Here is a 12,500-nt window from a genome sequence, read left to right as displayed (position 1 = left end):
GGCAACGATATAGAATAGGCAACCACCCGGCCGTGGTTAAAGTTTCGTGGGCCGCGGCTCATACAGCATTATACCGAGACCACCGAAAGATAGATCTTTACAAACATTCCCAAAATCACACGAATCCATTCCTCCATTCAGTTACCCGTGTCTCTTTGAAAGGCACTTATTAGTCATACTAATGTAAGCACCAGGACAGCGGTAGGATACACTGCTTTTCTTCAGGGCGTCATGCGTGGACGGGCACAGGCTGTTTTTCATAACTAGACTGCTAAGTTTTGTGATTTAGCTACATTTTCTTTCCTGGGTCCTTAGGGTGGATGTTCCCTTCTATGATGGTACGAGAGGCACGCTTGTCTTCATTGTATTACTCACGAAAGATATTACTATAGAAGAGTGTGCTATCGATGCCTTATGGGTAAGCCAAACAGGGTTTCTGGTGGCACCAGTTTTCCATGGCTCGTCTCATGCTTCTTGTGGTTTTTTGGTTGGCGTGTATGTTGTCAATGAGTAGCTTGAAAAGACGATCTACAGCAGCTCTGCTTGCATGTCTGCTGAGAAAGCAGCATGAAAGGACTTTCATGACAATAGCTCTGTTGGTGGGTGGCTTATACCTTTTAAAGAACTTGCGCTCCTTATCCAGGTTCACTTCCTAAAGGCCCTACACATTAGGAGAAGAAGCCTAGCCTCAACACTACACAGAAAACTCTCCTCTTGACAGTGACGCATAAGGCGCCACTCTCTGGCACCCTTGAGCCAAGTGAGTGGACTAGTCGGGAGCCGCCACCTACCAACACCGTCATAAAATGTATAACAAGAATCTGTAATAGTGATTCAAAGGGCGCTTTACCGTTTTCTAAATTTGCCCAGACAGGCTGTCTATATTTTCTGCAGTATCTTCATGGAGACTGACATCTATGAAATTTTGAGTAATTAGTTTTTGTCATTTTATAGTTAGGTAATACTTTCTTAATCTATAATAAAGAATTACATTCTCATGCACTCGGACAAAGACAGCCTTTCCGTTCCCATTTTTTTTATTTTTGTGCATAATAATTTGCTTCAGAAAGCAAATTATTTCCGTAAAAATTCAGAATCCCTTGTACCCTCTTCTTTATTATTATTTGACGCCTTCTTTAATAACATTTAGCGAATTAAGTGTCATTTTCCTCGAAAAAAATTTTTAAAAATTAAAAACAATAATTAGCTTCTTCTTTCTCAAACTGTTTAGTATTACCTAAGTTTTTTACGGTAAGCGTGGGTTATTTACCAATAGCCCAAATGGCTGTCTTATACTGTTTAGGTCCCGTTATCTCAACATCAGTTATTAAAGGAATGTTTTGTTTAAGCGCCCTGAGCGGCATCACGAGTTTCAAGCCTCACTTTTAGTTTTCTGTACAAGAAAACTATTGAGATGGCTTAATCTGTCCGTCCGCACCTTTTCTGTCCGCCCTCAGATCTTATAAACTAATACGGCTAGAGAGCTGCAAATTTGCATGTTGATCAACCACTCCCCAGCCATCAAACATACCAAATTATAGCCCTCTAGCCTCAGTAGTTTTTATTTGATTTAAGGTTAAAGTTAGACATGATCATGCGTCAGACACCGCTATAGGTGCCAACAACACAGTCTACCAGCGGGTCATGGCTGAAAGTTTCATGGAACACAGTTGAGGGTTTCATGGGCCGTGGCTGAGAGTTTCATACAGCATTGTACGCTGTACAGAAAACTCGACTGCGCCGAAGAAACTTCTGCACATTTTTTACCTGTTTAGAGGTGTGGTTTGGTTTTTCACAGGCTTCAAGGGCAAGTCCCTTGTGTGGCTAAACCACAGAGTGAAAAATACGAGAGAAGAACAGGGTAAAAGGATGCCAGGTGAAAGAAAAACAAAATTATAAGCAAAGAGAGGAAGAGGGGGAAATGAATGTGAATCGAAAGTTTTGTAGAAAGGAGGAAAAAGTGAAAAGTAGTATGGCAAGGACAAATGCAAAACTGGAAGAAAAGGTTTAGCGGAGGAAGTAAAGGAGTAAAAGGCAAAAGAAAAGAGTAACAGAGGAAAGACGCTGACGAAGAAAAGGAAAAAAATTAAGATTATCAGTGGATAATCACTAAGTTATGCAGTCCCCTGCTGTATAAATATGTGCCATTACGTTGAAATTCAACAACTTGCTCCAGTGCTTAAACAATTTTGCAGGTACTCAAAGCTCACCTTCAAGGAGCTTTGTAACGTGTCAGATGGTCAGATCCTGAATAAGTGACCAATTCTCTCCCTACTCGAGCAGATTTAAAGAGACACAGGCACGTGAAAATTTCTGAGAAACTGACTGCGCGAAAGAAGATGCAACTGTATGATGCCTATTTTGAGTTAATCTACGGCGTCTTTTATGAATATATAAGGTTTTGTAATACCAATGGTAATCTTTTTATTCATTGAGAAAATTAAGACATTTGTTTTATAAAGTTAGCAGCACATGCGTAAGTAATTGGAACATTATTCGATATCAAAGAAACTAACACACATGTGGTATTACTCGACGACCAGGAAATGCGTGCGAAATTTCTTTAAATGGAGGGTTTTCTGTTATATTAATCACTCATCAAAAAGTAAGAAACACTTCTAAGACACGTACTCAAAGCCAGCCGGACTTAATCAGTATATTGATATTCTGAGATGTTAACAGGAATAGAGAAATGAAATCGTTAAAATCACAATACCTTATATTTTTTAATTCATCTTTTTTATATAATTTACGTTTCCTCTCAGCTTTACTTTAGTCATCTTTATTTATGATATTGTTTTTAACTTGAACTAACCATTCCTATTGCTCATGTATCTTCGTGAAGAGGTACAGCCATACCCTAGATAAATACCTATATATTTATAACACGTACCATTGCAGTATTGTTTCTAGGCCAAATCTTTTTGAAATCTGAACTGTTTCTAATAAATCAAGCATTTTCCCATGTTTTTCTATACTCTTTTTTTTCATAAAATTAAAATTAGTTTTATATTTTACAACTTCAGTTTATGTATAAGGACACAGGTTTCTTTGTAGTAGAATGAAATTTACGTGTTTCCCAAAGCATACACATATATAATTCAATCCAACATTCGAAAAAAATATAATATATATATATATATATATATATATATATATATATATATATATATATATATATATATATATATATATATATATATATATATATATATATATATATATATATATATATATATATATATATATATATATATATATATATATATATATATATATATATATATATATATATAAAATGTATACTGTATATATACATTATATATACATTATATATATATATATATATATATATATATATATATATATATATATATATATATATATATATATATATATATATATATATATATATATATATATATATATATATATATATATATATATATATATATATATTGTAATATATTGTAAAAGCCAGACCAACAAAAACTGTATCTACATATATCTTACGTAGCTGCTGAGATTTTTGGCAGCCCCGAAACGAAAATGCAGTTCTGTCATCACCGGCACTAAACCAACCCATGAATATTGACAGTCACATAGGCTATAGATGATAATCATACAACATGTAGCAAGATCGCTCAGAAAAGACATCAGATTCTGCAGGAAGGAACAAAAGCTCCACTAGTTACAAGAAGTACATTTTGAAGCTGCAGGAAGGATGGCTTAGCTATCTCTGTCTTTGTTGCTACACTTCTCTCTGACAAAGGGGAAATCCAGGAGAACGAAGAATGACTGTTATTCAAAACTAAAGAAATGACACAGGTACTATCTCAGGAAGTAGTGCACCATATGGCTGCAATATCAGCACCATTGGGTACTGAGACAGCCTACCACTTTTACAGCCAAGCATGCAGCAAGTTGCTCATCAACTTGAACAACAGACTTGGCCAAGGAATCAACTATGGCAACATCCAGTGCCAACTAACCAGAGAGAATGAAGAGGATAGTATATTCATTTCAGCTTCAGTGAGTCATGGACAAGGAACACTGCATGTCTATGTAATGGGCAACTTAGACTGGCAGAAGATGACCTGGATGAGGCAAGTTTCACTGCTGCAATTATTATTGTTTTGGCAAATCCGAATGCAACCAGTGTCCAAGTCAGACAGGCTCACAATGTAAGCTATTCATTTATCTGGGAACAGAAGAAAGACTCATTTGTATTCAAGAGAGTTTCAGTGCCAGTCCTGCCTGTCATACCTCTGTTACCAACAGGCTGAGATCTCTAGATGGCGTGGCTAAAGACAAGAAAGATAATTAAAATGTTCATAGCAGCTGGAAAGGCCATATGAAGAGGATGCAAAGCTTCTAAGATCTCTGCATTGTGTGCAAAACTGTTGCCACGTAACAAGTCAAGTACAGTCACATACTGTTCACTGATAGTGGTCTCTCCAACAAACTACATTGTCTGAAAGAGACCACATAAATAATAAAGACATCAGGAGCCTGGGCAGAAATGTGCATTGTCATCATTTGTGACTAAGCAACCTATGGACTTGCAAGGATAATTAGAGATAAACAGAGAGATGGGTTCAGCAAAATTTTGCTGCTTCTTGGAAGTTTACATCAAGCATACAGCTACTTGAAAGATATCTGTAAAATCTTGTGGGACTGGCATTAAGGAGCTTCTTCTACTGGCTGGGATTTGCAGTAAAGGTACAGCAGAGAAAATCTTTGAAGAAAAGCTGACTTCTACCAGTCTATGCATGCTCTGTGAATACTCAGCAAGGCACTCTCGCACCTTTCTTAGGAATAGTTTGAATCTTGAGTTTCAGATGAAGATACTATGAAGCTGAAGGGACACCTTGAAGATATTGCTAAACAATAACAAGGATACAGCTGAATAACTGAAGTTAGCCCATACAATCTGGCAAAATATAAGTTAATGCATACACCTATACATTGCTAAAATTGACCATCGCCAAATTAGGAAGTTTACATATGATTGGAAAGGAAATAGCATGCACATGGAACGAAATAAAAATTCGAAAACATTTTCTCTACTCACCACAGCGAGCTGATTATAAAAGTTTCTACAGGAGATAAGTGGAGAGACAGCTGGGAGAGTGCTTTGGCTCGGGGCTGGCTTCTTCGCCTACATGCTAATAACAACACCCTGCAAATCAATATATTCTAATTATTTATAGTTGTATATAGCAAATAATCGAAATAATTATTTTTATCAATAAAATACACTAAACAGAAAAAAGTTAGCCATAAAAAAAGTATCAAAATCTATCCAACATACACTGAAAAAATCTCTCTCTCTCTCTCTCTTTCTCTCTCTCTCTCTCTCTCTCTCTCTCTCTCTCTCTCTCTCTCTCTCTCTTTATAACATACGGTATGTAAATATAATTATTTTATAACATACGGTATGTAAATATAATTATAAAAGTGAAATTTACCTAAATGTAAAGTAAAAAAAAAAAGCTTTTAAAAAGTTACTGCATTAAAAATACAAAGTATGGAAGCTATCCCACGTACATTGAAAAAGTCATCAGTAAAGTGAAAGCAAGAAAAAACAATCATCACTTGCGAGCAAACATCAACCCATTTCTTAATTTTCCCATTGTTGGAGGTCTATCAGAAGTACAAGTTGGTTTTGTTGGCCATGACTTGCACTACTTCATCCATAAACGAGCAAAAAGTGTCAGATTCTTGGCCAGTTGGATTCAATTCAAAATCATGTGTCACTCCTGCTGATACATTAACACACAATATTATTTGGAACAAAATCATGGCCTTCAGTCCAACCATTATCTTGTGCCAGTGCCAAACGACACATGTAAACACTGCATCCACTTCACGAGGAGTGCGAGGGGGAGGACCCAACCCTCCCCTATTCCCGACAGTGAATACACCCTCTACCCCAATGGATTCTTTCTTCTTCACCAATAATTTCCCCTTCACGCTGATCACCATCAGAATCATGTTCTTGTACATAGGTAGGGTCATTTAGTTCTGTGTCCTCTCATGCCAAACCCCTTGCTCCTCAGAGGTGCTGGGTTGATCAGAGCAGCAGAACCTTCCACCTTCACTTCCTATGGAGGATTGGTGTCCTACTGCCTGGACGTGACTGAGAGCTAATTCAGTTACCTATTTGTCACCAATACTCTACTCATGGTGTACAAGAAAAATCGAACCAATTCCATTCAAATTGTTTGGCAGGCAAATTAATGTATCATATGATGTACCCAAGAATTTACTGTGAATTTAATAATGAATGTAATTTGAGGTCTCCCAGACTCAAAGGGTTAAATCTGTTATGCCATGTATAATTTGCATTTCTGCAGGAGCAGCTGGGGGAATTCACAAAATTACTAGCAGATTTTCCAACAGCAGTGGTTTGGATCAGCTTTTTAGAGATGTCTGATATGCTTCATCAATTCATTTTCTACCAGAGAGAAGGGCAATGGCCTGGATACCTGTGTGAGTCACCTAAGATGCTTCCATTTCTAACAACACAACAACACAGATGCTTCCATTTCTAACAACAACCGGTCGTTACAACTAGGGGATACAGTACAGTCCTTGCCTCTTTAATTGTCTGAGAGGCATGATGTATCTGACATAGCCTTGAGGTATACAAAGGCATATTGGATGGGGATTTTGATGGGCAAAAATCAGATGGATGCCACAGTGAAGTATTTTCAGAAAGTGGTCTTGCGAAGATAACATTAAGTATTGCTGCTTGCACAGAAATGGCTGTACACCAAGCCCATTACTGCAGTGATGTCTTCTCACTTGAATTTCATGCTGAATCTACACTCTTGCAGCCCCCACCATTAATCTTGGCTAGCTCTTTAGTAAGTTAAAGTAGCCACGCATACAAGTCTTTTTAGGACCTGATGACCATGCAAACTTGACAAATGTAAAAAGGTGTCAACAAAATAAAACCTAAGTAACAAATTGACATTCCAAACAGAATAAAACCAAAAGGCCAGTCTGCTACCCCCAGTAAGAGTGATGAGATGGTTGCTCTTCCTGCTCTTCTATGCCTGACCCAGCTACGTGCCACTTTTTGAGCACTTTTGAGCTTTTTATGCATGCCATGAAGTCAGAATGAAGAGCTAAAGTCAAAATTTGATTGATACCGAAAAGCTTCACTTGACTCAGCATGAAGCAGATGCCAGAATTATTTTACATTCAGCCTACAGCTTTCAGAAAGAGGGAGTGGAACGAGTAGTCACCTATGAAATTAATGCTGATGTCACTGTTTCATGTGTGCACTATGCTTCTGCACTTCTCAAGAAACTTCCTGAAATGTGAGCGCAAACAACACAGTCTGACTATCTGCCTGTCAGGAGATTGTATCTGCACTGGGCCCAGCACTATGTCGAGCAATTCCCTTCATCCACAGCCTAAGATTGCAAAATATCACCAGCTTCCTTTCTTCACAGGTAAACAAATTATGGCTGAGATGCAACAAAGAGGTGGAAATACAAGCACTTGATCGATCTGGTTATGCAGATGAGAATTTTTCAAACAGCACACATCATCCTGACAGCCAGAGATCTGCTGGTGGCTGTGTACATGTAGAAGAGTGATGACCTTAAAGTGTCTGAGCAAGAGAACCAAAGAGGTCACAAGTTTTTTGAACAACCCAGCCAACGCTGCTGAATCTAGTGTCCCCAACTGGAGATGCATTTGTGGTGCATGCCGGACAGCACTGGCTTCACTAAAAGACAAAACAGTCCATGGAACATTAACAAACTATGGGTGGTCATTAGTTGATGACAAACTTGTTCCAGTGCCTTCCACACAGCCAGCATGATCACATCAGACGTCCAAGAATATTTCATGTGGCGGTCAGAATGGCTACAAGAGTAACTGCTTGTGCAGTTGGAAAGGCACCATCTGTCACCATGGATGTCATTGCCAGGGACCAGAGAACAAGTGCAGTCATGCAAAGTTCACTGCTTCATTGGAAAGAAACCAGTGACTCTGATAATGAGTTAATAAAAATGATTCTCTCACGCAAATGAAAGTGTTATATTTAACCTTTTAATATGTTTCTGGCCGAGTTGCTGAAGTTTACAATGTACAGTGTGGTGTTTTATCTTACTGCATAAAATTATTATTTTTCAGTTCTACAAAAATATTACGTCGTGTTCTGTGTAGTTCCCAAAGCAATGATTGTCACCTCTATTATTAGATCTTAATGTAATATTCTTTAATTTTTTCCATTAGCATTCAAGCAACCAGTTATTCATATTTATTTTTTTGTACAAGTAAACTGTATTTTGCTTTAAAAAAAAACCATATCACAGAAATTAATTACTTAACCAGTTTCGATTTAGAGTATGGATAGTAATACTCTGTACTGAAGAAGACAAAACTGCATAAACTCTATAGGACACAGATGGGGAATTACTAGCGTATAAGGTTACGTTACTTAGTGGCTCCCCAAAACTTTTCAGCAGCTGGTTCACAGAGTTGCCCCCCTTGAATATGTTCCTCCACATATGTAAATGTGATTAACATGGGTATACCTTTCACAGCATTCCATGTCTACTTTTCGAAAAAATAGGGATTGGCCCCTAGTTAATAAACAAGAAGTACATTAAACGAATTATTTTTGTAATGAGTGCAAAACATGGACACTAATAAATATTGAGTAATTATTTTGCTGTGAAATGGTTATTTTAAGTAAGAAATTGAATATTAATGTTATAAACGGTCTGCTAATTCTCAGAGAATGTGAAAAAATTTATTTAGAAGACTTTGTAGATGCTGGGGCGTTTGGAGGAAGGGGAGGTGAACAAGGAAAACGTTAGGTAAACCGGACTGAACAAATGTTACGCTTATTAATTTAATGGTAAGTCTTTCTTGACGGTACATGAGTTTCTTATGGTATGAAAATGTTCTCGGTAGGCGTTTTTCCTTGGTTAAATTTGTGTATTTTTCACAGAAGAGATTGATTAGCTTACCATTTCCTTATGCAGAACTGGAAGTATGAACTATAATAATTCAGTACTTTTCTCATTACCGTATAATTTTTATTTTAACACCCACTAATCTGTACTGAGTATCCAAGCTCGTATTATCAATAGATAGATGAAGTTTTTGCCTGAGTCAAAATAAACCCGTATATGAGCTTAACAAAAAGGATTAAGATCCCTTTATTTTCAGTAAATTTTTATGACAATATGATAGGATTCAATATTTAGATGTACAATGTGGTTCTTCTCTGACACCGAAAATTTTAAGTCAATACACAAGCAATTGCACTAATGTCCTCTATAGGCCTATTCAATATAGTGTATATTCGTTTGAAATTCAGTGGATTAAAGGTGAATTGTTAGGTCTCTTAGTCCAGTAGAGGGTTGACGTTTGATCTATGGATACGTCTTTTGTAAATGGTTTTCCTGAAAAGTAATAGGATTAGGAATTTCGTAACAAATAATAAATAATACGGCCATGGAAGTGATTTCAACTGAATTAAAAAAAAATTCAACTTACATCTCATAAGCCTAAATTGAACTTTCAAAACTAGTTTGCCTTTGCATTCTTGTGATATATTCTTAGGATTTAAGCACAAAATTACGTCATAAATGGTATTGTCGAAGTGGGAACGATTTCATACATTTATATCCTATACTAGTGACTTGACCTAATCACAGATGCAATCTATGAAGGTTCGCTAAATTTCGGTAGACAATTCTGCGAAGAGTTTGAGTAGTTTGTTAACAGTCGTTACACAAGCATTCCGTTTCCTGTTAGTCATCCAGAAATACAACGATCTATCTTCTAAACAACGGAACAGCCGTAACTTGTAATTTCTAAAATAAAGGCGTAGGAAAATACCCGTTCCCTCTGTGTTAAATTGTCATTATAAAGATACTGAAAGCTCTTAATCAGTTCATATAATTTCCTCGTTTCAAATTCTTATAAATGTTCTTTTTTTTATTTAAACGATTCTATTAACTCTTCCACACTTGAAGGTGACCGAATTTTTTTTTTATTGTAAATAATTGTTAACGTGACTACTTATGATTGCTATTTTATTTCAATGTGAATGCTCTCAGCGGTTATTAAACACTTAATTTCCTAAGTCTAATTCAGTGATTGTGATTCAGCTTGTGACTGTATGCCTTTACGTATGCATGATTTTGTGAGTAGGTTTTAATGGCATCTGGCAAGTGTCATCGCTTTAGTTCAAAATGGTGATTGAGTACTTTAGCATAAATCTACAATAGTAATTGGATGATCTGAGCATGGAGTATCTTCGAGAATATGAAAATGGAAAAGAACGTTCGCCCTAGCCCAGAGTGTCTTCATGTGGCACATCAAAGGTGAAAAAATAAGACATATAAATAAAAAGGCTTGCAAGGTGCACATTTTTATTTTTTGTGAGGCAACGCTCCCTAGTAACATCGGTACCTTTATAAAGCTTCCAAAGTGGAATTTTTCGTTTTGGTGAAAGTCTCTCTTTTTCTTCTCCCCCCGGGATTCTCCAACATACAGCGCTGCTCGACTGGAGCTGATACTATATCGAAAAGGTTTTTTTTTTTTTTTTTTTGCGTCCCGGTTGAAAATAGGCAGACTTGTTCTTTTTCCCTGAAACGTCGTCTACGCAATTTTTTTTCTTTTAGGTTAGTGTTTTCTCTGACGACATTACTTTCAGCCAGTCATGGTTAATTATATAAAGAACTGCCAAATGTTTCTTACAGAGGAATACTTTTCCTATATAATTTCATAAAAGGGAAAACAAACACCCGTTTAAAAGAGAGAGAGAGAGAGAGAGAGAGAGAGAGAGAGAGAGAGAATGGAATGGAATATAGAGTTTAGGCCAGAGGCCAAGCGCTGGGACTAAGAGGTCATTCAGTGCTGAAAGGAAATTGAGAGTAGGTAGTTTTGAAAGGTGTAACGGGAGGAAAAGCTCGCAGCTGCACTGAAATAATTGTTAGGGAATAGCAAGATGGAAGCAAGATAATATGAACGGAGGTACAGTAAAAGGAATGATAGGGGTTGCAGCTAGGGGCCGAAGGGATGCTGCACAGAACCTTTAGTAATGCCTACGGTGCACCCATAGCGCTACTTCCCTACGGGGGTGGGGAGAGAGAGAGAGAGAGAGAGAGAGAGAGAGAATAATTGACCACGGAGCAGTTGTACCTCTAGGACCCGGGGAATTCTTCGTTAAATACTTCCACTGATTGGAATAAAATATTTATGATAATTATTGAAAATAATGATGCCAGATCTTATTTTGGACTTCGATACAAGATACCAAATCGACTTAAGAGTTTGTTGGAATCGCATCTTGGATCAGCTTACATAATACCCAGGAACTTATCTTGCATAATTCTAATATTTTTAAATTTTGTGTAATTATTGCCTTATGGTGGCTAAAATACAAAGAAGGAAGCAATACTAGGCTTGAGATCTTGATTTAAAACAGATTGGTGTAGAGAGTATGTAACGGGTATTTAACACTTCTTTTGAGTTAGTTGTGAAATTGAAGGGCAAAGTTTACGGAATTTGATGGACTGGACAGTAAATTAAGAATAAACCCATCCTTAATTTTGCTTGCGTGCACTACTTTCTGGTCTATGTCCCTGAACTGGATGCTGCTTTTCCTTATTAATTTCAGTCTCACTACAAGAAGAATATCATTAATGGTTTCTTTTTATACTTGTGAAATTACGTAACTCTCCCTCTGGACGTTCTAATTTTATTTTATTTTTCATTCTTCTCAGCATCTCAGAGAGAGAGAGAGAGAGAGAGAGAGAGAGAGAGAGAGAGAGAGAGAGAGGTATGCAGAGTTGGAGAGGGAGAAAAATGGGCTTGAAGTATTATTTTAGATTTAAACTGGTGGAGCCATTTGGACCATACACATTTGCAAAACCATTATAAAAATAAACAGAAAAAACACCAATGACAAAATAGGAAAGTCGACATATTATAATCTAATCATTCACAGGAATGCTAATATATATCACACACATATAAGAACTGATTACCAAAAATTATGTCATTAGTTTAACAATAAAATCTAATGATTACTCTAACTTCAGAACAATAAAAAAACAAAGTTCAAACAACTCCTCTGAAAATACAGACCTTGCAAAACATTACTGGACTTTTTGTGAGCTAGCCTATCAGAATGGTTAGTACCAGTACAAAGTCTCACACACTTACCGTATCAAATAGCTGTTACTCTGATATTTAATATATATAATAATTGCCCTTCTTTTGCATCATCTTATTTCTCCTTTTGTTATCTAATTTCTTATTTTTGACACGTGTGGTACGATCTTCTTCTTTATTCAAATAACCGTTACCTTAACATATAAATGTCCACATTACAAATACATTTCAATTGTTCTAGTATAATTTTTATCAGTAACCATAGTCATCCTTTTACGTCTCTTTCCTTGTCAAAATTTCTTTCTCTTTGACCAGCAGCAAAAAAATGTAATCTATGTTTATAA

At 36.6% G+C, this 12,500-nt stretch overlaps 1 long non-coding RNA gene across 1 annotated transcript in view; it reads right to left on the bottom strand.

The window, feature by feature from the left end:
- LOC136828618 (uncharacterized) overlaps positions 1-12,500 on the bottom strand; it is a 115,636-nt gene that overhangs the window by 66,427 nt on the left and 36,709 nt on the right. The window contains exon 3 of the long non-coding RNA XR_010850150.1: positions 5,075-5,182. This is a non-coding gene — a long non-coding RNA (uncharacterized lncRNA). The remainder of the gene's footprint in view (positions 1-5,074; positions 5,183-12,500) is intronic.

Source organism: Macrobrachium rosenbergii, chromosome 43 (genome assembly GCF_040412425.1).
Source record: "Macrobrachium rosenbergii isolate ZJJX-2024 chromosome 43, ASM4041242v1, whole genome shotgun sequence".
Lineage (NCBI taxonomy): Eukaryota > Metazoa > Arthropoda > Malacostraca > Decapoda > Palaemonidae > Macrobrachium > Macrobrachium rosenbergii.
This window is presented reverse-complemented; position numbering and strand designations above follow the sequence as displayed.